General features: G+C 38.1%; 1 long non-coding RNA gene across 1 annotated transcript in view; it reads right to left on the bottom strand.

Annotated features, from left to right (window-relative positions):
- Positions 1 to 1,935: 1,935 nt before the first annotated feature.
- The window catches only part of LOC123780474 (uncharacterized), a 61,919-nt gene continuing 40,813 nt past the window's right edge, over positions 1,936 to 23,041 (bottom strand). Inside the window, exons 9-10 of the long non-coding RNA XR_006776425.2 lie at positions 7,219 to 7,393; positions 1,936 to 4,500 (exon numbers count right to left, since the gene is read on the bottom strand). This is a non-coding gene — a long non-coding RNA (uncharacterized LOC123780474). The remainder of the gene's footprint in view (positions 4,501 to 7,218; positions 7,394 to 23,041) is intronic.

The raw sequence follows: 23,041 nt of genomic DNA, 5'->3' as shown, positions 1-23,041 counted from the left end.
TTATTAAAATCTATTTTAATGAAACAAAAATATGGGATGTGAGGAGTAGTTTGAAAAGCTTTTATTTAAAAGCCCACTGTCTAAAGCACAGCCTTCACATTATCTGACACTATGGAAGGTATTTTCCAACTTTTTTTGGTAACTGGTAGCCCTGCAATCCTGGTCTATACACAAGCAAATGAATTCTGTCCTTAGAACAGAAATACCTCCTGGAGAAGTACCTACTTGTCTCCTCTGAATCTTCATTTCAACAACCTTGATCTATAAATGTGACAAAGAGGTGGTTGTTGACCTTGCCAAGGTAATCTCTGTGGAAGCATGGTGGAACACAGCTCTGTTAGATGAGGGATAAAGATTGAATTGGAGGAAAAGTGTAGGGGCATGTAAATTGAGTATCAAGAATTCTTTGTAGAGGGGGCACCTGGGTAGCTCAATCCGTTAAGCATCCAACTCTTGATTTCAGCTCAGGACATTACCTCATGGGTTATAGGACCAAGCTCCGAGTCAGGTTCCGTGCTCAGCATGGAGTCTGCTTGAGATTCTCTCCATCTCCTTCTTCCCCTCCCCACCACGCCTGCACACGCACTCTCTCTCTTTCTCTAAAATCTTTAAAAAAAAAAAAAGAATTCTCTACAGAACTTTGTGGAAAAGGGGAGAATATATGTAAAGAGGACAGTAACTAGAGATATAGAGAGGGGTTCAAGGCATTAATTTGCATTTTGAAATCATCAATTATAGGAGACTTGAGCAGATTGAAAGCTTACTGGGAAGGAGCCATCTTTTCTTAAATTTACCATCTGAAGGGGTTCCTGGGTGGCTCAGTTGGTTAAGCGTCTGCCTTCAGCTCAGGTCATGATCCCAGGGTCCTGGGATTGAGCCCCACATAGGGCTCCTTACTCAATGGGGAGCCTGCTTCTCCCTCTCCCTCTGCTGCTCCCCCTGCTTGTGCTTTCTCTCGCTCTCTAATAAATAAATAAATTTTTTTTAAAAAAATTACCATCTGAATTTACCACTCAACGCTTTCCACATTTTACTTCCTTGTTTCTATTTTGGAGAAGCCTGAAACCAACCAAAGGAAAGATGTAGAGTTTAGTGTTAATGCCTGTTGACTGGATGCATGGATGGATGCAGGAGATGTTAAACATACGCTGGGAAGTTAGAGATTTTTGTCTCAGGATAGAACTCTTCATTCAACTGATGAACTGGTAGTGTTAGGTGCTGAGAGGATACAGCTTCTCATGACTCTACAAGTGATGGCTGCAAGATGGGAGCCCTCAGCTTCAGTGTTCTGGAGCAGATTTAGGCATACTGCCACACAAGTCCTGGAGGGATCCTATCCCAAACAAGAAGATAGGCTTGCTTTCCATCAAGGGTATGGGATTACAGTCTGCTCAGAAACATGTTGTGGCTCAGCTCTTGTGCCATTCAGAAGGTCTCAAGGAAGAGCAGATCCAGCTCCTCCCCAAACTTGAACTCAATATGCACCACAGAGAGATTTTCTCGATCTCCTTCTAGGCACACATACTGTAATTAGGAGCCCCCAGAGGCTACACAAACACTCACACACACATCCTTGGGTCTACAAACCAGCAGTAGTACTAGGAGAACCTGCAGGCTTATGTGGCTGTCACTCGTTGTTAGGCTGCATATGTAATTGGACCTGTTTGCATTAAAAAATAATGACAATAATGGTTAAGAGTCTTTTGTATAGTAGGAAAGCTTTTTAAATAACCTTAATGTTTGGGTAAACATGATGATGATAGATTTTCCATTTATTATGTCAGCAAAGTATAACAAACCGTTGAGGACTCCCAGTGTGGGTACGCATGTGGGGAAGCCTACAGTCCTGGTACTGCTTTGGGGATGTCAATAACTACAACCTCTTTTTGATTGAGTTGTCAATGTCCACTAAAAGTCTGTGTACTCCCAGGCTGTATGTATTTGGGGCTTGCTCCTTCAAGTATTCATCCTCAGCATGACACCTGTCCCTCTATTAGAGAATGCATATTCCTTACCATATAGGTTGCCCGAGGACTCTACCTTCAAAAAATGTCTTAAACATATTCCCTTGGGGTTTTTTAGCTTTATTAAGGTATAAATGATACATAAAAAATTATACACATTCAATGTGTACATTTTCATGAGCTTGGACCTATGCATATACCCACAGCACAATCACCACAACCAAGGTCCTAAAAATATCTAGCACTTCCAAAAATTTCCTTATGTTCCTTTCACACTCCCTTGTTTTTACTGAACAGGAAATTGAGGTTGAAACAGCTTTGCTGACTTGCAGAAATACAGACAGGACTAGCATCTTGCAATCAGAAATAAAAATACAGGTTTCAGAAGTGAAACAGATTAACAGGAAACCAAGATTTTCTTGATTGTGTGATGTGCAGCTGGGCATCACGTAGTCTGCATTTGGGCATATAAGGTGGCAATCTCTGCTTTTAGTCTCAGTAGCAGTGTGACCTCCAACCAGGTTACTTAACCTCTGTACAGTGTCATTTTACTACATCCAAAATGGTGTGGAAATCATATCCTCTGCCTCCTCAGAGTGCTGTGGGGGAATACATGAGACAAAATGGTAGCTTGCATTCAAGAACACTGAGTCCTCCATGGTTTCCTGAGGTCGGGAGTCCTGCTTTTTGTGAGAGTTTTAAGTTTCAACCACTCTGTGACCATGCACAAATGATCATTCAATTATAAAACACTACGAGAACTTTCTGAGTTCATCCAATACAGAGTATGATATTTAATAGCTGCTGTGAAGACTGGAAAGTACCTGGAAATCACTGTTCCTTCCTTCCCAACTAAGGTCTCAAAAGTGCTTTCCTTTAAAAAAAAAAAAGATTGTATTTATTTGACAGAGAGAGAGAGAGAGAGAAAACGAGCACGGGTAGCGGCAGGCAGAGGGAGAAGCAGACTCCCCACTGAGCAGGGAGCCCAATGCAGGACTTGATCCCAGGACCCCAGGATCATGACCTCAGCTGAAGACAGGTGCTTAACCGACTGAGCCACCCAGGTGCCCCAAAAGGGCTTTCCTAAATGGAATTCCATTTACCTCTATTCCTATCTGGAAGGTTTTATCCAAAAAAACAGCCAGCACAGGGGAAACGATTTACCTAGAGCTCCCACTGTTCTACTACAGGGTCCCTTTGCAGAGCCTCTTCTTTCAGGGTTATGCTGTACATACTATCCTTGAGAAACTAACACAGAAGATAAAAAGTGGGATGGGAGGGGCACCTGGGTGGCTCAGTTGGTTAAGCACCCAACTCTTGATTTCCGTTCAGGTCATGATCTCAGGGTTGTGAGATCGAGCCCTACATTGGGCTCCGCACTGGGTGTGGAGTCTGCTTAAGATTCTCTCTCTCCCTCTGTCCTTCCCCCAGCTTCCCTCTCTAAAAAAAAAAAAAAGTGGGATGGGAAAGTATATGAAATGAAGTGAAATGGGGTGATAGCTTTGATTTTGCTCTTTTGCTCCTCAACAATGATCTCATATCAGCTATAAAGGCTTTCCATTTTATAAGTGAGAAAAGGCAAACTCGGAAACATTACGTAATTTCTAAAAATCTTGCCATAAGTGTAAAGATCACAGAAATCCTAATCCTGAGGTGGTATTTTCCTCATATAACACAATGCATCCTTTTTACTTTGTAGCCATGCAAAGCTTAGAGATAAGTGTTTCTGGATTGTCTGCAGGTGCTCTCCTTGACAAGTTGTGCATGTATGGATGGGCACGAATACTTTCTCCAACTGGACATTTTTCAGTAAATATATACATTTAGATTTCAGATGAGGGATCTGGGACAAGGATTTTCACTTGAATTTCTGGCAAACAGTATTCACCCAATAAAAATTTATTGAAATCGTAAATCCATGAATCAGTACAGTAGTACCCTTAATGTATGGAGAGCTACTATAGCAAAATAGAAAATGGACAAAATGTATAAATAGTTCACAGATGAAATGCAAATGGTCAAAAATCACAAGAAAATATGTTCTAAATCACTAATAATTTAAAGAATGCAAATGAAATCATCTAAATATCCTTTTATTACCTACCATCTGAAATATATTAAATACAGGAAAAAAAAATTGTACCTCTTAATCCCCTTCATCTATTTTGCCCATCTCCCCATTCAGTTATAAAACTTCCAGTTATAAAATAACCTAAATGTGAGACAGGAACTCATTAAAAATTCTAGAGAAGAACACAGGCAGTAACCTCTTTGACACTGGCTGTAGCAACTTCTTGCAAGACACATCTCTAAAAGCAAGGGAAACAAAAGCAAAAATAAACTATTGGGACTTCATCAAGATAAAAAGCTTCTGGGGCACCTGGGTGGCACAGCGGTTGGGCGTCTGCCTTCGGCTCAGGGCGTGATCCCGGGGATCCGGGATCGAGCCCCACATCGGGCTCCTCCACTGTGAGCCTGCTTCTTCCTCTCCCACTCCCCGTGCTTGTGTTCCCTCTCTCGCTGGCTGTCTCTATCTCTGTCAAATAAATAAATAAATAAAAAAAATCTAAAAAAAAAAAAAAAAGATAAAAAGCTTCTGCATAGTGAAGGAAACAACTAACAAAACTAAAAGGCAGTCTACTGACTGGGAGAAGACATTTGCAAATGACATATCTGATAAGGGTTAGTATCCAAAATATATAAAGAATTTATAATACTCAACAACCAAAAAACAAATAATCCAGTTTAAAAAAATGGGCAGAAGACATGAACAGACATTTCTCCAAAGAAAACTTACAAATGGCCAAAAGACACATGAAAAGATGCTCAATATCACTCATCATCAGGGAAACACAAATCAAAACTACAATGACATATCACCTTATACCAGTCAGAATGGCTGAAATTAACAACACAGGAAATAACAGGTGTTGGCGAGGATGTGGAGAAAGGGGAGCCCTCCTACACTGTTGGTGACAGTACAAACTGGTGTAGCCACTCTGGAAAACAGTATGGCGTTTCCTTAAAAAGTTAAAAATAGAACTACCCTACAATCCAGCAATTGCACTAGTAGGTATTTACCCAAAGGACATAAAAATACAGATTGGAAGGGACACATGCACCCTGATGTTTATATCAGCATTATCAACACTAGCCTAACTTTGGAAAGAGCCCAGATGTTCGCTGACTGATGAATTGATAAAGAAGGTGAGGTGTATATATATACAATGGAATATTAATCAGCCATCAAAAAGAACAAAATCTTGCCATTTACAATAATGTGGACGGAGCTAAAGGCTATTTTGCTAAGTGAAATAAGTCAGTCAGAGAAAGACAAATACCATATGATTTCACTCATATGTGGAATTTAAGAAACAAAACAAATGAACATGGGGGAAAGAGAGGCAAACCAAGAAACAGACTTTTAACACAGAGGACAAACATGGTTGCTGGATGGGGGGATGAGTTAAATAGGTGATGGGGATTAAGGAGTGCATTTGCAATAAGCACTGGGTGTTGTATGTAAGTGATGAATCACTAAATTCTATACCTGAAACTAATATTATAGTGCATTGGAACTTAAATAAAAATTTGGAGAAAAAAACATAAAAACATTAAATAAAAGTCACAGAGATGAAAAGTACAGTATAGGGAATATAATCAATAATATTGCAATAATATTGTATGGTGACAGATGGTGACCACATTTAATGTAGTGAGCACTGCGTAATATATAGAATTGTGGAATCAATGTGTTGTATACCTGAAACTAATATAACATTGTGTGTCAATTATACTTCAATAATAAATAAAAAATAAAAGTAAAAATATATAGAGAAAAAAATGAACAAAAATTTAAAATTCACAAGTAAAATTTTGAAAACTGGCTGTGTGTGTGCGTGTGTATGCCTCTGACTCTTGGTTTCAGCTCAGGTTGTGATCTCAGGGTAGTGAGATGGAGTTCTGCCTCGGGCTCCGTGCAGGTCTGTTTGAGATTCTCTCTCCCTCTCCCTCTGCCCCTTCACCCTGAATGTGCTCTCTCTCTTAAATAAGTCTTCTAAAAAAAATAAGAAATGAGAACACTCAGACACTTTTTGAAGGAGTTTAAACTACTGAAATCAAATCCCAGGGAAGATCATTAAGCATGTAATGCAGAGAAATTTTTTCATATGGCAAAAGTAAGCAGGTAAGAGATTATTTGCTACAGCATTACATGAAATAGAAAAGAAAAAAAAAACTATAAGCAATCCAACTGTCCACCAATACAGAAAACCTATGCGAGTAAAGTTAACAAACCATTTATACTTCCCTATGGGCTAGGCAAAATGGAAAACTATTTTAATTCCAGAGTGAGCTGCTGATCAAGAGATAACAAAGTTATCTCCCTGACTAATGAGACTCCCCAAAATCAGTACCCTGATCTGAATAGTGGTCATAATGATAAGTAACTCGAATAGCTGTTAGGATTAAAGGAAATGAACTATAACGTGTATTTGCTTAATGCAGTTCCACACATATCACTTTCCTTCCCTCTAGATCGCCTGTCCCATCTATGCTTCTGCCCCAGCCTGATTCAGCACTTCACGGATTAGCCAATGTATGTAGCCTGACACCCAGATCTGTGGGCACAAGGGATGGGATTTCAACTCCTCCGTCATCTTCATTACCCAAAGGGGATGCTAATTGGGTTCCCCAGGGGTCACAATAGCAGGAAATTGTGACCAACCATTTCTCCAGCCCTAAAAGCCCATCTCCTAAGAGGGAGGCTGCTGTGTGTCCTTTAGGGAGGGTGAGGGATGGAACTTCATTCCCACCCTGCCACTGATCTGGGGTGATGACTTAGGCTCTGTCAGCCCGAGCTTGGTCATCTGTGAAATAAACTCATGATACCTGATTCCTTTGTCACAGAGCAGTCCCAAGGGGTGAGAAAATCTGCCCAGAGAATACAACATGTAGTGGGATTTCTCAACCCTTTAAATGTTGTGATTTGGCAACAGGAGTTGGCTGAGCCTCAGGGCTAAGGCAGGCTTCATGAAAAGTTGTTTCTCATGTTTCCCCTAATGAGGTTACAGACATGCAGAGGAGAGGAGCAAGTATGTCTCTGACATGGCTTGAGTTCAAAGGTTTGGGGACAGAAGGTGCTCTACTTTCCTGGATGTTTCTGAAGCTCATACCAGCTGCTCACCATCATGCTTGCGAGCAGACCCTACTGCAGCAGTTCCCCATGCTGGGAAGACAGGCTTGTCTGACTCACCTGGTGAGCTCAGTGGGCGATGGCACCAGCACAGCACGCTGCAGTGTTTGCCTAACTGCTGCTCCTGGACCACTCCATATCCTGATACATTGTGCAAAAATTCTGGACCCATCTTGAAGTCACCAGTGCATTATGCAGCCACACTACACCAAGATATCAGCCATTTACTGTTTTCCTAGGAGACAAAAATCCAAGAATTATTAGCATTTCTTTGACACACAGTTATCCTTTCCTCCATTCACTAATAACTAATAAATATATATTGAGCTTATGAGTATATGGGCAAACTCAAGGGTTAAATCTGAGATGAGATAGCTCCTTCACATTAACTTGCTCAAATTTCAGGGAATTGAAGATTTTTAAAAATCCCTCTTTGGACTCCTCATCAAATTTCCAGAAAGAGTTTCCTACATTTCTTGTTAACATCCTTTATTTCCCACTAACGCCTCCTTCCACGGCACTATGGCTCTGTCCCCATGATTGCAATGAACATGGTCTCACCGAGGTCGCAAGCCACTTTTGTCACTAGATCCACTAATTTTGTATAAAAATATAAATACATGCATATCACTTTTAATGACCACCTAAAACTCATGCTTGTGCAAACTGCTTCTGTCACTTCATAACAAATCTGACAGTTTCCAGGCTCTAGATAATGAGGTACTGTACGAATCCAAGCTGTACTACTCCCTAACTGTGCAGTCCTGGGCCGAATCCTTACTCTCTCTGTACCTCAGCTTTTCAACTGTAAAATGGGGATTAACACCGTATCTAACTCACAATAGTTCTGTGAGCACAAGTGACTCAATACATATAAAGTACTTGCTACATAATACCTTTCAGTCATTTTAATGTCTTTTGTCTCTATCTTTATTGGCCATTAGTATCTCTACTATCCCTATGATATACACTAATGTTTATTCACAATCAATGACCTTGGGGGTACATTGTTAGAAGATGAGCAGGTCACAAAACTAAATGCAGGATGCGACCTTATCTTTTGCACATAAATACATGCATATGTGCATAAATGTGTAAGTACCAGCATAAGAAAATTTCAGAAAGGATACAATACAGATTAAAACCTTAGCAGGGCTTTTCTTCTGGTGGTTATGTTTGAGGGTAAAATTATTCCCTTTTTATGCTAATTAATTTTTAGTATTTTTTATGTTATTTTTTACTATACTAAACACCTTGCAATAAATACTCTTGCAACAATGAAACAGCAGTAAAATTTAAGCATTCCCAGGCCACCTACAGGAAAGCCATCAGCTTTACAACAGGGACATCCCCAAGGCACAGGGCAGGAAAGAAGATACTGGGGGAGCCCCTTCCACAGTAAAACAGGACACAGTTCCCCAAATTCCAAACTACGATAATTATTATCAATACTTTAGATCTCTGCTTAGTTAACTGGGGAAAAACACGGTGCCCTAATTTGTTTCATTTTTCTTTACCCTGATTAAAGGGTTGATCAGCTTATCATCAGAGGCAGTATCATACACTGGTTAGATGAAGTGACTCAGGAGCCACAAGCCTGTGTTCTAATATAAGCCTAATGACTTACTAGCCCTGTCCCTGCTGTGCCTCAGTTCCCTGATTTCAAAGTCCAGCAACAATAGCTCCTCTTCACAGGCTGTGGTGAGGATGAAATAAGTGAAAGCTTAGCACTGACACCAGGGTGGGGCACTGAGGGAGTCAGAAATATTAACCTTTCTTATCATTATTATCATACCAGAATGTATTAGAGATTCTACTGCCATTTTTATTACTATATGGATGTACACTGATTGACATGGATTGATCTTCATAATATATTTGTTGTAAAAAAGCAGTTTATAAAACTGTTAAGTAGGATATTATTTCATTTCTGTTCTTAAATATACAGTGACATATAAAATTTCTGAAAAAAAACATATATTCAAATGATAACAGTGGTTATTCATGAGTAGGAGACATTTAAGGTTTCTCAGCAATCTTTATCTCCTGCATTTTGCATTTTAATCTACAACAAAAATGTCTTGAAGGGCGCCTGGGTGACTCAGTCGGTTAAGCATCCAACTCTTGATTTCGGCTCAGGTCATGATCTCAGGGTCGTGAAATCAAGCCCCAGGTTGGGCTCCACGCTCAGCAAGGAGTCTGCTTCTTTCTCTCTCTCTCTTTCTCTCCCTCCCTCCCTCTCCCTCTGCCCTGCCCCCCACTCACACTCTCCGTCTCTGTCTTTCTTTCTAAAATAAATAAATAAATCTTTTTTTTAAGTCTTGATTTTGGAAGTAAAAGAAATATATATCCTTAGCTCTTCCCATAAGAAAGTGGTTCAGGATCAGAATGGGTAATATCAGGGTGCCTGGGTGGCTCAGATGGTTAAGTGTCTGCCTTTGGCTCAGGTCATGATCCCAGGGTCCTGGGATTGAGCCCTGCATCGGGCTCCCTGCTCAGCGGGGAGCCTGCCTCTCCCTCTCCCTCTCTCTCTCCCTCTACTGTTCCCCCTGCTGTGCTCTCCCGCTCTCTCTGTCAAATAAATAAAAATCTTTAATAAAAAAAAAAGAATGGGTAATATCACTAAGCCAAGGGAATTAGGTAATAGGATGGTCTTAGAACTAATTTAGTAATCTACCACATGACAGTTCCAATTGGCTGTCTTTGGGAAAATTACAGATGCCTAGGGGAAGAGCAAACACGTTGCTCATATAAACCTTACATTTTACAGACAGACAATGTTCCTACTTCCCAGGATTTAGCAAAGGTCATGAGACAAAACTATTTTCAAAACATGCTTCTCTTATCTCCCAAATAAAGCCCCCTGAATGGAAAGCAGGCTCATGGGTTTAACCTCCCAGTTAGCCAAGCGTTAAAATAGTAAAAGGAAAGGAAAATATGCAGGTGGCCAGCACCTGTAATAGAAATCAGCTCAAGTTTGAAATGGGATGCATCCCTAAACCAACCTAGGGACTTGGTCATTAGCCTGTACACAGGACAACAAACACCCTACTATCACTGTCTTCTTTCAGCAGAGTGGCCCAGATTAGATTCCGGATCTACAGGCCTAGATAAGTAACTGTGAATGAAAGAGAAAATTAGGCCTGGATAAACAGGAAGATGCTTTGCCTTCAGGATGCTTTCAAGTATTGTTTCACAGTAGGTGGCACCTAACAAACTCTAAGACTTTGAACATAACACACGAAAATGTAACTGAAAATAGTATGTCCAAAATCTGTTTGTGCTCCTTATAACATACAAACTGAGAAAACTGGTGTGTCTATTTTAGAAGCTTGGAAAGAAAATACATATAGCAAGGAGGCTTATATGGCAGGTCACACTGTTGAAATGTGAATGTGGGTTTGTTTTTCTCATATTTCTTCCTTTTTACTTTCCATGAAATAGCCAAGCATCTATGGATAAACATATGCAACAAAATAATACCATATTTTTGTAAAGAATATGTACATATATAATAAAACTATAGAGAAATGTATTAAGAATGAAAAATCCAATGTTTTGTTAGTAGTTACCCCTAGGTAAGAAGGAGATTAATGCAATCAGAAAAGAATTCGAATGAGATATATAATGATTTATTTCTTAATATGAGTATACTAAACTCCATTATATAATTTCTATAACTTTTTATATGTGTGAAATACCATAACAATCACTGTTCGATGAGTTTATGTATGCTGTAAGCAATGATCCATACCAATGTGAAAATTTTGGAAAGCACGGTTAATTCCAGTGATACATACATAATTACTCAGCAAACCAAATACCCATTAATATAAAAAATATTGTCAGAGGAGCCTGGGTGACTCAGTGGGTTAAGTGTCTGACTCTTGATTTTGGCTCAGGTCATGAACTCAGGGTTGTGAGATTGAGCCCCACATCAGGCTCCATCCTGGACATGGAGCCTGCTTAAGATTCCCTCTCTGCCCTTCCCCCACCCTCTCTCTCTCCTCCATCTCTAAAAAAAGATACTGTCACATTTGTTCATTTCCTCCCATTATATTCTCTATGCATTCATATATAATGTATATACATCACATGTGGGGTTCATATATCTGAAGATTCATAATTTGCTTTATGAAGGTGATGAAACCAGCAATTAAACATGCCCAATCTTACATCACACTCCACAAAGCCCAGGTCCCTATCCATTAGGATATATAATCTTTTTCTGTGTCAGGGCTGAGGTCAGCAAAGAGGAAGTGACTACCCATGGTCCTGTAGGCAAGAATTTATCTGATATTTTGGATGCAGGGCTCCTGTTCCCAGTCTGTTGCATAGCAGACCCATCTTCATACTCTGTTATTCTGTACTGTTTCCTTTCTGGAGATCAATGGGGCCGGCTATTCCAACGTCAAAATAGACAATAAAAAAGAAGATCAGAAAGTAAAGATCAAATAAAAACTAGATGCGAAGATGAAGTAAAAAGTAAAGAGTAGATGATCTGCTTCCTCTTTCACATCATCCCCAGGTACTTATCCTACAAGAAGTGGTACCAAATCCTACACATAACATAAAGAAAATAAAAAATATTTCATTACTTCAAAAACCATGAAAATTTCAACTTGAATGAGAAATGACAGTCAACATATAAAAACAACAAGATGCCACAGATGTTGGAATTATCCGATAAGGATTTTAAGTAGTCATTCTCAAAATGCTTCAAAGAGTAATTACAATTACACTTGAAATAAATTAGGGAACAGAAATTCTCAGGAAAGGAACAGAAGATATATAGAAGAACAATATCAATATTTAGACCTGAAACACCCAATAACAGAAAAATTTAAAACTCAGTAGATGGACTCAACAACTGAATGGAGAGGAAAAAGAAAAGAATCAATGAACTTGAAAACAGAACAATAGAAAGTACCCAATTTGAGCAATGGAGAGAAAATAGACTACAAAAAAAAAAAAAAAAAGAAACAACAACAATGACAACTCAGGGACCTGTGGGACTATACCAAAAATCTGAAATTAGTGACACAGTTACCTTAGAAAGAAAGGAGAAAAGGTGCATGGATAAAAAGTATTTGAAGAAATAAAGGCTAATAACCATGTAAAATATTACAATTCATATTAAGGGGATTTGATACTATCTAGTAAAATTACTAAAATACTTACTCTTGGAACCAGAAATTTCTCTTCTAAGAATCTATCCCAAAGATACAATGCAAAAAGACAAAAAAGCTTAAGTACAAGGCCATTACTAGCAAAACAATCATAATAGGAGAAGATAAGAAGCAAGACAAATGTCTACCAATAGGGGACTGGTTGAATAACCTATAGTACATCTACATCCTAGAGTACTATGCAAGTATAAAAAACATGAGGGAAAGATGTGGTATATAAATATGTATATATATACACATGTATATATATGTATATATAATGGAATATTATTCAGCCATAGAAAAGAATGAAATCTTGGGGTTCTGGGGTGGCACAGTCGGTTAAGCATCCGACTCTTGGTTTCAGCTCAGGTCACAATCCCATGGTCATGAGTTTGAGCTTCTCGTCAGGCTCATGCTCAGCGCAGAGTCTGGTCCAGATTCTCTCTCCATCTCCCTCTGCCTCTCCCATTTGTGCTCTCTCTCTAAAATAAATAAACCTTTTTAAAAAAAGAATGAAATCTTGCTATTTGCAATAATGTGGATAGTGCTAGAGAGTATTATACTAAGCAAAATAGTCAGGGGAAGACAAATACCATATGATTTCACTCATACATGGAGTTGAAGAAACAAAACAAACAAGGAAAGGAAAAGAGAGAGAGAAAGAAAAACCAAGAAACAGACTCGACTATAAAGAACAAATTGATGGTTACCAGAGGGGATGTGGGGTGGGTGGATGAAATAGGTGATGGGGATTAAGAAGGGCACTTGTCATGATGAGTACTGGGTGATATATGGAATGGTTGAATCACTATACTGTACTACTGAAACTAATATAACGCTATATGTTAACTAACTGGAATTAAAATTAAAACTACATAAAAAATTTAAATAAAAAATAAAAAGCATGAGGGATTCCTCCTGGCGAAAGGTAACAGAAACAAAGCCCCAGACCTTGTTTCCCCACAGAGACAATAATGTAATAATATACAGTCCAAAAGGCCTTTATGAGAACCCCAGAAACCAGTTAAAAAGTTGTCATACCATAGGAAGCACAAAACCAAGAAGAGCTACATCAATCCAGTTAAGAAAGGCCACTGCATTTCACCCACATTAGACCCTCATCCAAGCCAGCACAGCCCAGAGCAACTGGGGGAAAGCACCCAATTTGCAGTTTCTCCTTCAAGAGCAAAAGAGAAGAGTGATATGTACATCCAAGGTTCTGGCTTTTGGGGGCTTCCCAAGGGATTGATTTCTGTATCATCTGACCCAAAATGCTGACAGGGGCCAATGAGAGCAAATGAGAGCTCTACAGCTTATTGAAGAACCAGAGAACCTACAGTACCACAGACCAGAAAGAACAAGAGATTCCGAGCTCAGTGAAAAAAAGCCAACAAATCATTCCGATTGGGAAATTATACGAACAAGCCCGGAGAATATGCATCCCCCAAAAAGATTTGAGAGATTCCCCACAATCTCTAGCCAGGCTGACTGGTAAAGATCTTCCTCTGTAAAAAAAAACAGTCCATAAAGACTGGGAAAGGATGCTGCTTTTTCAAAAGTATAAATCTCAACAAAAAGTAATAAGGCATACAGAGAAACAGAGAAATATGACCCAATCATATTTACAAAATAAATCTTGGAAACCAATCATAAATATATAAATATCTATGAATTATTTGACAAAAATCCAAATACTCATCCTAAGGAAGTTCAATGAGTTACAAGAGAACATAGACAACTAAATAAAATTAGAAAAAGAAACATGATCAAAATGAGAATATCAACAGAGAAACTATGCAAAAGAACCAAACCGAAATTCTGCAGCTGAAAAACACATTAATTGAATTGAATTGATTATGGTATTGCATAAATCTCCTTTAATTCTAGTATAGTATTTAAAAGATAAAAGCATAAAAATAATTATAACTATAACACTACATTAATGGATACAAAATATAAAAAGATGTAATTTGTGACATCAATAACAATGCAGGGGGATGTAAAGGAGTAGAGTTGTTATATGCAATTAAAGTTAAGTTTTTATCAGTTTAAAATAGACTGTTATAACTATAAAGTGTTTTATATAATCACCATAGTAAACACAAAGAAAAATACCTATAGAACATATACAAAAGGACAACAGAAAGCATATCACAATAAGAAAATAAACAAAACACAAAGAAAGCCTGGAAGACAGAAAAAGAGGAACAGGGGTGCCTGGGTGGCACAGCGGTTAAGCGTCTGCCTTCGGCTCAGGGCATGATACTGGCGTTATGGGATCGAGCCCCACATCAGGCTCCTCCACTATGAGCCTGCTTCTTCCTCTCCCACTCCCCCTGCTTGTGTTCCCCCTCTTGCTGGCTGTCTCTATCTCTGTCAGATAAATAAATAAAATCTTTAAAAAAAAAAAGAAAAGAAAAAGAGGAACAGAATAAATGTAAGACACAAACAGAAAACAATTAACAAAATGGCAATAGTAAGTCCTTCCCTATCAGTGATTATTTTTTTAAGATTTTATTTTTAAGTAATCTCTACACCCAATGTGGGGCTCAAACTTACAACCCTGAGCTCAAAATTCACACTCTCTACTAATGGAGCCAGCCAGGTGCCCCAGTGATTACTTTAAATGTAAATGGACTAAACCCCAAAAGATATAGAGCACCTGAACAGATTAAAAAAATAACACCCAACTGTATGCTGTCTTTAGATATAAGGATACACATAGGCAGAAAGTAAAAGGATGGAAAAAGATATTCTGTGCTAATTGTAACAAAAAGGGAGTAGGGATGACCACAGTTATGTAAGAAAAAATAGACCTTAAATCAAAAGTCACAAGAAATAAAGGATATTATATAAAGATAAAAGGGTCAATTCAACAGGATGTTATAACAATTATAAATATTTGTACCAAACATCAGAACACTCAAATATATGAAGCAAATGTTGACAAAATTAGAGGAAGAAATACACAGAAGCACAATAATAATAAGAGATTTCAATAGACCACTTTCAATAACGAATAGGAAAACCACAAAGATCAATACGGAAAGAGGATTTGAACACTATAGATTAACTGCACCTAACAGACATATAAAGAATACTCTAATCAACAACAGCAGAATACATATTCTTCTCAAGCACATATGAAATATTTTTCAAGACAGATTATGTGCTAGGGCACAAAACAATTTTTTAACAAGTTTAAGAAGATTGAAATCATACCAAATATCTTTTCTGATCACAATGGAATGAAACTACAAATCAATAGCAAAAGGAAAACTGGAAAATTCCCATTATGTGGAAATTAAACAATACACTCCTGAACAGCCAATATGCCAAAGAAGAAATCACAAAGGGAAGGAAATTAGGAGATATCTTGAGACAAATGACAATGAAAACAAAATACACCAAAATTTATGGGATGCAACAAAAGCAATACTAAGAGGGAGGTTTATGGGAATAAAGGTCTACTTCAAAAAAGAAGAAAGATCTCTAATCAACCACCTACTTTTACACTTCCAGGAAATAGAAAAAAAGGAACAAACTAAACCCAAAGTTAGCAGAAGGAAAGAAATAAAGATTAGAGCAGAGATCACTGAAACAGAAAATAGAAAAACAGTAAATCAGTAAACAGTAAAAAGACAATGAAACTAAGAGTTGGTGTTTTGAAAAAATTAGCAAAGTTGACAAACCCTTAGCTAAATCAACTAAGAAAAAAATAGAGAAGACTCAAATAAAAATCAGATATGAGAGACATTACAATCTATGCCACAGAAATAAAAACGATCACAAGAGACTTTTTTGAGAGAAAGTACGAGTAGGGGTGGAGGGGCAAAGGGAGAGAGAGAATCTTGCCGCAGAGCTTGATCTCACGACCCTGAGATCATGACTTGAGCTGAAATCAAGAGTCGGACATTTAACTGACTGAGCCACACAGGCACCCTGATCACAGAGACTTCTATGAACAATTATACAACAACAAATTGGATAACCTAGAAGAAACGGGTAAATTCCTAGAAATATACAAACTACCAAGACTGAATCATGAAGAAATAAAAAATTTAAACAGATCTATAAATAGTAAAGAGATTAAATCAGTAATCAAAAAACTCCCAACAGGGGCACCTGGGTGGCTTTGTTAAGTGTCTGCCTTTGGCTCAGGTCATGATCTCAGGGTTCTGAGACTGAGTCCCACATCCGGCTCTCTGCTTCTCCGTTTCCCTCTGCTTCCCACTCCTTCTGCTTGTGCGCTCTCTCTCTTGCTCTCTGTCAATTAAATAAATAAAATCTAAAAAAAAAAATTTCCCAACAACAACAAAAAGCTAGGACCAGATGGCTTTGCAGGATAATTCTACCAAATATTTAAAGAAAAATTAATACCAATCCTCCTCAAACTTTTCCAAAAAGTTGAAGAGGAGAGAATATTTCCGAAGTCATTGTATGAGTCCAGCATAACCCTGATACCAAAACAAGATACAGACACAAGAAAACTACAGAACAATATCTCTGATGAATATTGATGTAAAAATCCTCAACAAAATACTAACAAATGAAATTCAATAGCACATTAGAAAGAATATACACCATAGAGGAAATTATATATATATATATATAAAAACCAACTGGGATTTATTCCCAGAACACAAAGATGTTTCAACATATGATAATCAGTGTAATACACCACACATTAACAGAATAAAGGGGAAAAAAACCTCATGTGATCATCTCAATTGATGCACAAATAACATGAGAAAATCCAACCCTTTCGTGATAAACTCTCAACAAACTAGTAATAGAAAGAAATCACCTCAACATAAGAAAGGCTATAAATAAAAACCATACAGCTAACATTGAACTCAGCATTGAAAAACTGAAAGCTTTTCCTTCAATTATCAGGAAAAGGCATGGATGCCACCTATTACCACTTCTATTCAACACAGTATTAGAAGTAGTAGCCAGAGTAATTAGGCAAAAAGAAGAAGAAATAAAAGCCATCCAAATTGGAAAGAAAAATAAAATTATCTCTCCTCACAGATGACATAATCTTACATGTAGAAAATCCTAAAGATTTCACCAAAAAAAAAACCAACTGTGAGAATAAACAAATTCAGCAAGTTACAGGATATAAAATCAACACACGAAAGTCACTTGCATTTTTTATACATTTACAATAAACAATTAGAAGAAGAAATCAAGAAAACAACTTCATTTTAGATGGTATCAAAAAAGAATAAAATACTTAAGAATAAATTTAACCAAGGAGGTGGAAGACTTATACAATGAAAACTATAGGACATGGATGAAAGAAACTAAAGAGACAAATAAATGGAAAGACATCTCAGGTTCATGGAGAGGAAGACTTAAAATTGTTAAAATGTCCATACTTCCCAAAGTGACCTAAAGAATCAATGCAATCACTACCAAAATCTCAATGCCATCTTTTGCAGAAATAGAAAAAATAATCCTAAAATTCATTTGGAGTTTCAAAGGACCTGCTAATAGCCAAAACTTGGGAAAGCCTAGCTTGAGAAAGAAAAACAAAGCTGAAGGCCTCACACTTCCAGATTTTAAAACATATTACAAAGTTACAGTTCTCAAAATAGTATGGCGCTGGCCTAAATGCAGGCATATAGACCAAACAGACTAGAGAGCCCAGAAGTAAACCCTTGCATATATGGTTAAATGATCTTTGACAAGGATGTCAAGGTGACACAATGAGTAGAGGAGAGTCAATTCAACAAATGATGCTGGGAAAACAACATATACACATGCAAAAAAAAATGATGCTGGACCCTTAGCTTACACCATATAGAAAAATTAACTCAAAATGTATTAAAGACCTAAACTTAAGGCCTGAAACTATAAAGCTCCTAGAAGAAAATACAGGGGAATATCTTCATGACAATGGATTTGGCAATGATCTCTTAGACATGACACTGAAAGTACAGGCAATAAGCAAAAATAGACAAATGAGACTACATCAAATTTTAAAACTTCTGGGATACCCAGTTGGCTCAATTGGTGGAACATGACTCTTGATCTCGAGGTTGTAGTTTCAAGCCCCACATTGGGTGTAGAGATTACTTAAAAATAAAATCTTAAAAAATTTTAAAAACTTCTGTGCAACAAAGGAAATAACAGACTGAAAAGGTAACCTACTGAATGAGAGAAAATATTTTCAAATCATATATCTGATAATGAGTTAATATCCAGAATATATAAAGAGTTCCTACAAGTCAACAACAACAAAACAAATAACTAGATTTTTAAAATGGCCAAAGGACTTGAGTAGACATTTCTTCAAAGAAGATATACAAATGGCCAAGAAGTCTATGAAAAGATGTTCAACATCACTGATGATCAAGGTAATGCAAATCAAAGCCACAATGAGATATCACTTCACACTCATTAGGATGACCACTATTTTAAAAAAGCAGCAAATAACAAGTATCAATGCAGATGTAAAGAAATTAGAACCCTTGTGCACTGTTGGTGTGAATGTAAAATGGTGTAGTCCCTATTGTAAGCAGTACGGAGGTTCCTCAAAAATTAAAACATAAAATTAATATATGATCCATCGATTCTACTTCTGGGTATATACACAAAAGAATTCAAAACGAGGTCTTGAAGAGGTATTTGTACTCTTGTTCACTGAAGCAGTATTCACAATAACCATGAGGTAGAAGTAAACTATATGTCCATCTATGATGAATGGATAAACAAAATGTGACATATCCATACAACAGAATATTACTCAGCCTTAAAAAAGAAGGAAATCCTGTCATATGCTACTACAACATTGATGAACCTTAAAGACATTATGCTAAGTGAAATAAGCCAGTCACGAAAAGATAAAAATACTACATGATACCACAGGTATGAAGTGTCTAAAGTAGTCAAGTTCATAGAAACAGAACGTAGAATGGTGGTTGCTAGGGTCTTGGGAGAAGGAGAAAGCATTGTTCAATAGGAAGAGTTTCAGTTTTGTAAGATGAGGAAGTTCTACAGATCTGTTGCACAACAACATGCATATAGTTAACACTACTATACACTTAAAAATGGTTAAGGTGGTAAATATTATGTGTGTTTTAACTTAATTCAAAAAAAATTTTTTTAAATAAAGCAATGAAGACTCCCTCTCTGTAGGGCTATAGCATGATAGCCAAGATATATCATTAAGTGAAAAAAGTAAGGTGCATTTAGAGAGTTAAGATGGCAGAGGAATACAGGACCCTAAGTTCACCTGGTCCCTGGAATTTTGCTAGTTATCAAATCATCTTGAAGACCTGTGAAATCAATCAGAGATCTGAGAGAAGAAATGCTGCAATTCTACAAATAGAAAAGCGACCACTTTTTGCAAGGTAGGAGGTGTGGAGACGTGAATCCGGGGCAATATGTGGGAGGATACTGCAAGGAGTGGGAACCTTCTTAAGGAGGCTACCCCAAAGCAGTAGAGCGTAAAATCGGAACTTTTAGGTCTGCTACAGTGGAGGACGTCCCTGGCTTAAAGGTGCTCAGGTGGTGAGGCAGGGCAGAATACCAGGTGGGAAAGTGAGGTCTCAGGATCCCTGGGGTCACAAGAACGGGGCGGTGTGGGGGTTGCTGAGTGTGGCAGAGATCGAGGCATCAGAGTGGGGAAGCTGGCTGAAAACAGCAAGTCTAGGCACCAGCTTTCTGCTTCGTGTTGCCATAAACTGCGAACCAATGCATGGTCGTGGGACCGCTCTCAGAGCAGGGCCCTGGCAAAAGGCAGAAGCACAGTGAGATCCCTGTAGATCCCCCGGGAGGAATAGTGTGGGGCCATGCCACAGGAGTTGTAAAGTTTAGAGACTTGAAACTCAGTCATGTGCCTGAGATAAAAATGCTCGGTCACAGGCTGGGGAACACAGAGTTCGGACGGAAACCAGGGAGACAAGAGTGACTGACTGCTTTTCTGTGAGGGCTCACCGAAGAGTAGGGGGCACGAACTTTCAGCTTGAGGGCTAGAGACCAGGTCACCGCCATTTTCATTTCCCACATCAGCACTGAAAGCCTTCAGGCACCAAAACAGCACCACATACTGCAATCCGGACCACTTACACTGAGCCCAGCCCCCCGGCAAGGGGGATACAATTCCACCAGCGCAAGGACACTGAGAATCAGCACCCAGGCACCTCACCAGAAGGCCAGCAGGAACAACCAGCTAGCACCAAGTTTACCAACCACAGAAAACTGCAAAACTTCAGCTCTTGGGGAAAACAGCATATAGCATTCATGGTTTTTATTGGGTTTGGCCATCAAACCCTGAGACAGCAATGAAAAGATTACTCCAGACACCTAAGTAGGAGAAAGGAGAGGGCAAGGGGACCAGACGCTCTAGTGGCGAAAGGTCCCAAGCCAGACTCTGCCTCCACTTTTATTGTGAACATTATCAATACACTAAGGGAATAAGAGAAACAAAAAGGAGTGCGGAGCTTTAATAATCAGGACGGTGATATAGGGAGTATCGTGTGATTAGAAGGAGCTGTGCTCGTGATGCGCATGCAGGCTGGGAGTCCGTGGCCACCAAAGGGAAATGTTTCTCCTAAGCATTTACTCCCTGGATGAGTGCATTGAGCTGCAACAAGGATCCGGCAGTTTTCAACCCAGAAATCTTAAAGGAGGCCCAGTTTTCTGAAGACTCCTTCTTTGTTTTTCAACTAGTCTCACCGAGGGAGGTATATGTTTAATAAATCTTATCTAGCCAGGCATTACAAATTCCCACAGGTTTTATTATTCTTTAGTCTTTCAGTTTTATTTTTTCACCTTTATACTCACTTTACCAATTCTATTTCTTATTCTTTTTTAATTTTTATTTTTACATATATACTATATATATATTCTTTTATTTTTGGTTTCCTTTCATTGTATTTTTATTTTATTTTTGTGTATATATAAGTTTTACTTTCTTTCCTATTTTGAGATCAAGTTTCTTTTAACAAACAGACCAAAATACACCCAAGAATTAGTTTATTGTTTTGTTCTGTTTTACTTCACATTTGATTTTTTTCCTATTTTGTTTTGTTTCTGTTTTCTTCTAGTTAGTTTTGTTTGTTTTCTTCTGGTCTTGTTGTTGTTGTTTTTGTCTTTTATCTTTCTTCTATTATTTTCTGGACATAATAATGAGATAGAGAAACTCAACCCAAAAGAAAGAAAAGGTGGAAGTACTCACTGCCAGGGATTTGATCAATATGGATATAAGTAAGATGTCAGAACTAGAATTCAAAAAAATTCAAAACAACAATTAAAAAGATACTAGCTGGGCTGGGAAAAAAGCATAGAAGACACTAGAAAATCCCTTACTATAGAAATAAAAGAACTAATATCTAATCAGGCTGAAATTTAAAATGTTATTACTGAGATATAGTAAAAAATGGAAGCTCTAACAGCAAGGATACATGAGGCAGAAGAGTGAGTCAGTGATCTAGAAGGCAAAATGATGGCAAATAAGGAAGCTGAGAATAAAGGAGAAAAACAACTACTGGATCATGAAGGGTGATTGCAAGAAATCAGCAATACCATAAAGTGAAATAATATCCAGATAATAGGGGTCCCAGAAGATGAAGAGAGAGAGAGAGGAGCAGAAGGTTTATTTGAACAAATTATAGCTGAGAACTTCCCTAATATGGGGAAGAATACCGGTATTCAAGTCCAGGAGACACAGAGAGCCCCCTCAAAATCAATAAAAACAGGTCAAACAAAGACTAAAGGAATTCATGAGCACTAATCCATCCCTGGAAGAAATATTAAAGGGGATCCTTTGAACAAAAAGAGAGCCCAAAAGTTACAAAGACCAGAAAAGAACAGAGACAATCTACAGAAACAGCAATTTTATAGGTAATACAATGGCACTAAATTCATCTTTCAATAATCACTCTGAATGTAAGTGGACTAAATGCTCCAATCAAAAGACACAGGGTATCAGAATGGAAAAAAAAACAAGACCTATCTATATGCTGTCTACAAGAGACTCATTTTAGAGCCAAAGACACCTCCAGATTGCAAGTGAGGGGGTGGAGAGCCATATATCATGCCAATGGACATCAAAAGAAAGCTGAAACACCAATCCTTATATCAGACAAACTAGATTTTACACCAAAGACTGTATTAAGAGATGAAGGACACTATATCATAATAAAAGGGTCTAACAACAAGATCTAACAATTGTAAATATTTATGCCCCCAACTTGGGAGCAGCCAAATATATGAATCAATTAATAACAAACTTAAAGAAATTCATTGATAATAATACAGTAATAGTAGGGAACATTAACACCCCACTCACAGCAATAGACAGATCATCTAAGCAAAAGATCAACAAGGAAACAATGACTTTGAATGACACACTGGACCAGATGGACTTCACAGTTATATTCAGAGCATTTCATCCCAAAGCATCAGAATACACATTCTTTTTTTTTAAGATTTTATTTATTTATTTGACAGAGAGAGAGACAGCCAGTGAGAGAGGGAACAGAAGCAGGGGGAGTGGGAGAGGAAGAAGCAGGCTCCCAGTGGAGGAGCCCGATGTGGGGCTCGATCCCAGGACTCCGGGATCACACCCTGAACCAAAGGCAGACGCTTAATGACGGAGCCACCCAAGCACCCCCAGAATACACATTCTTTTTGAACGCAAACGGAACATTCTTCAGAACAGATCACATACTGGGTCATAAATCAGGTCTTCACCAGCC

This window comes from Ursus americanus, chromosome X (genome assembly GCF_024610735.1).
Source record: "Ursus americanus isolate L20-20 chromosome X, mUrsAme1.1.p, whole genome shotgun sequence".
NCBI lineage: Eukaryota > Metazoa > Chordata > Mammalia > Carnivora > Ursidae > Ursus > Ursus americanus.
Note: the sequence above shows the minus strand (reverse complement) of the source record. Positions and strands in the feature narration are given on the sequence as shown.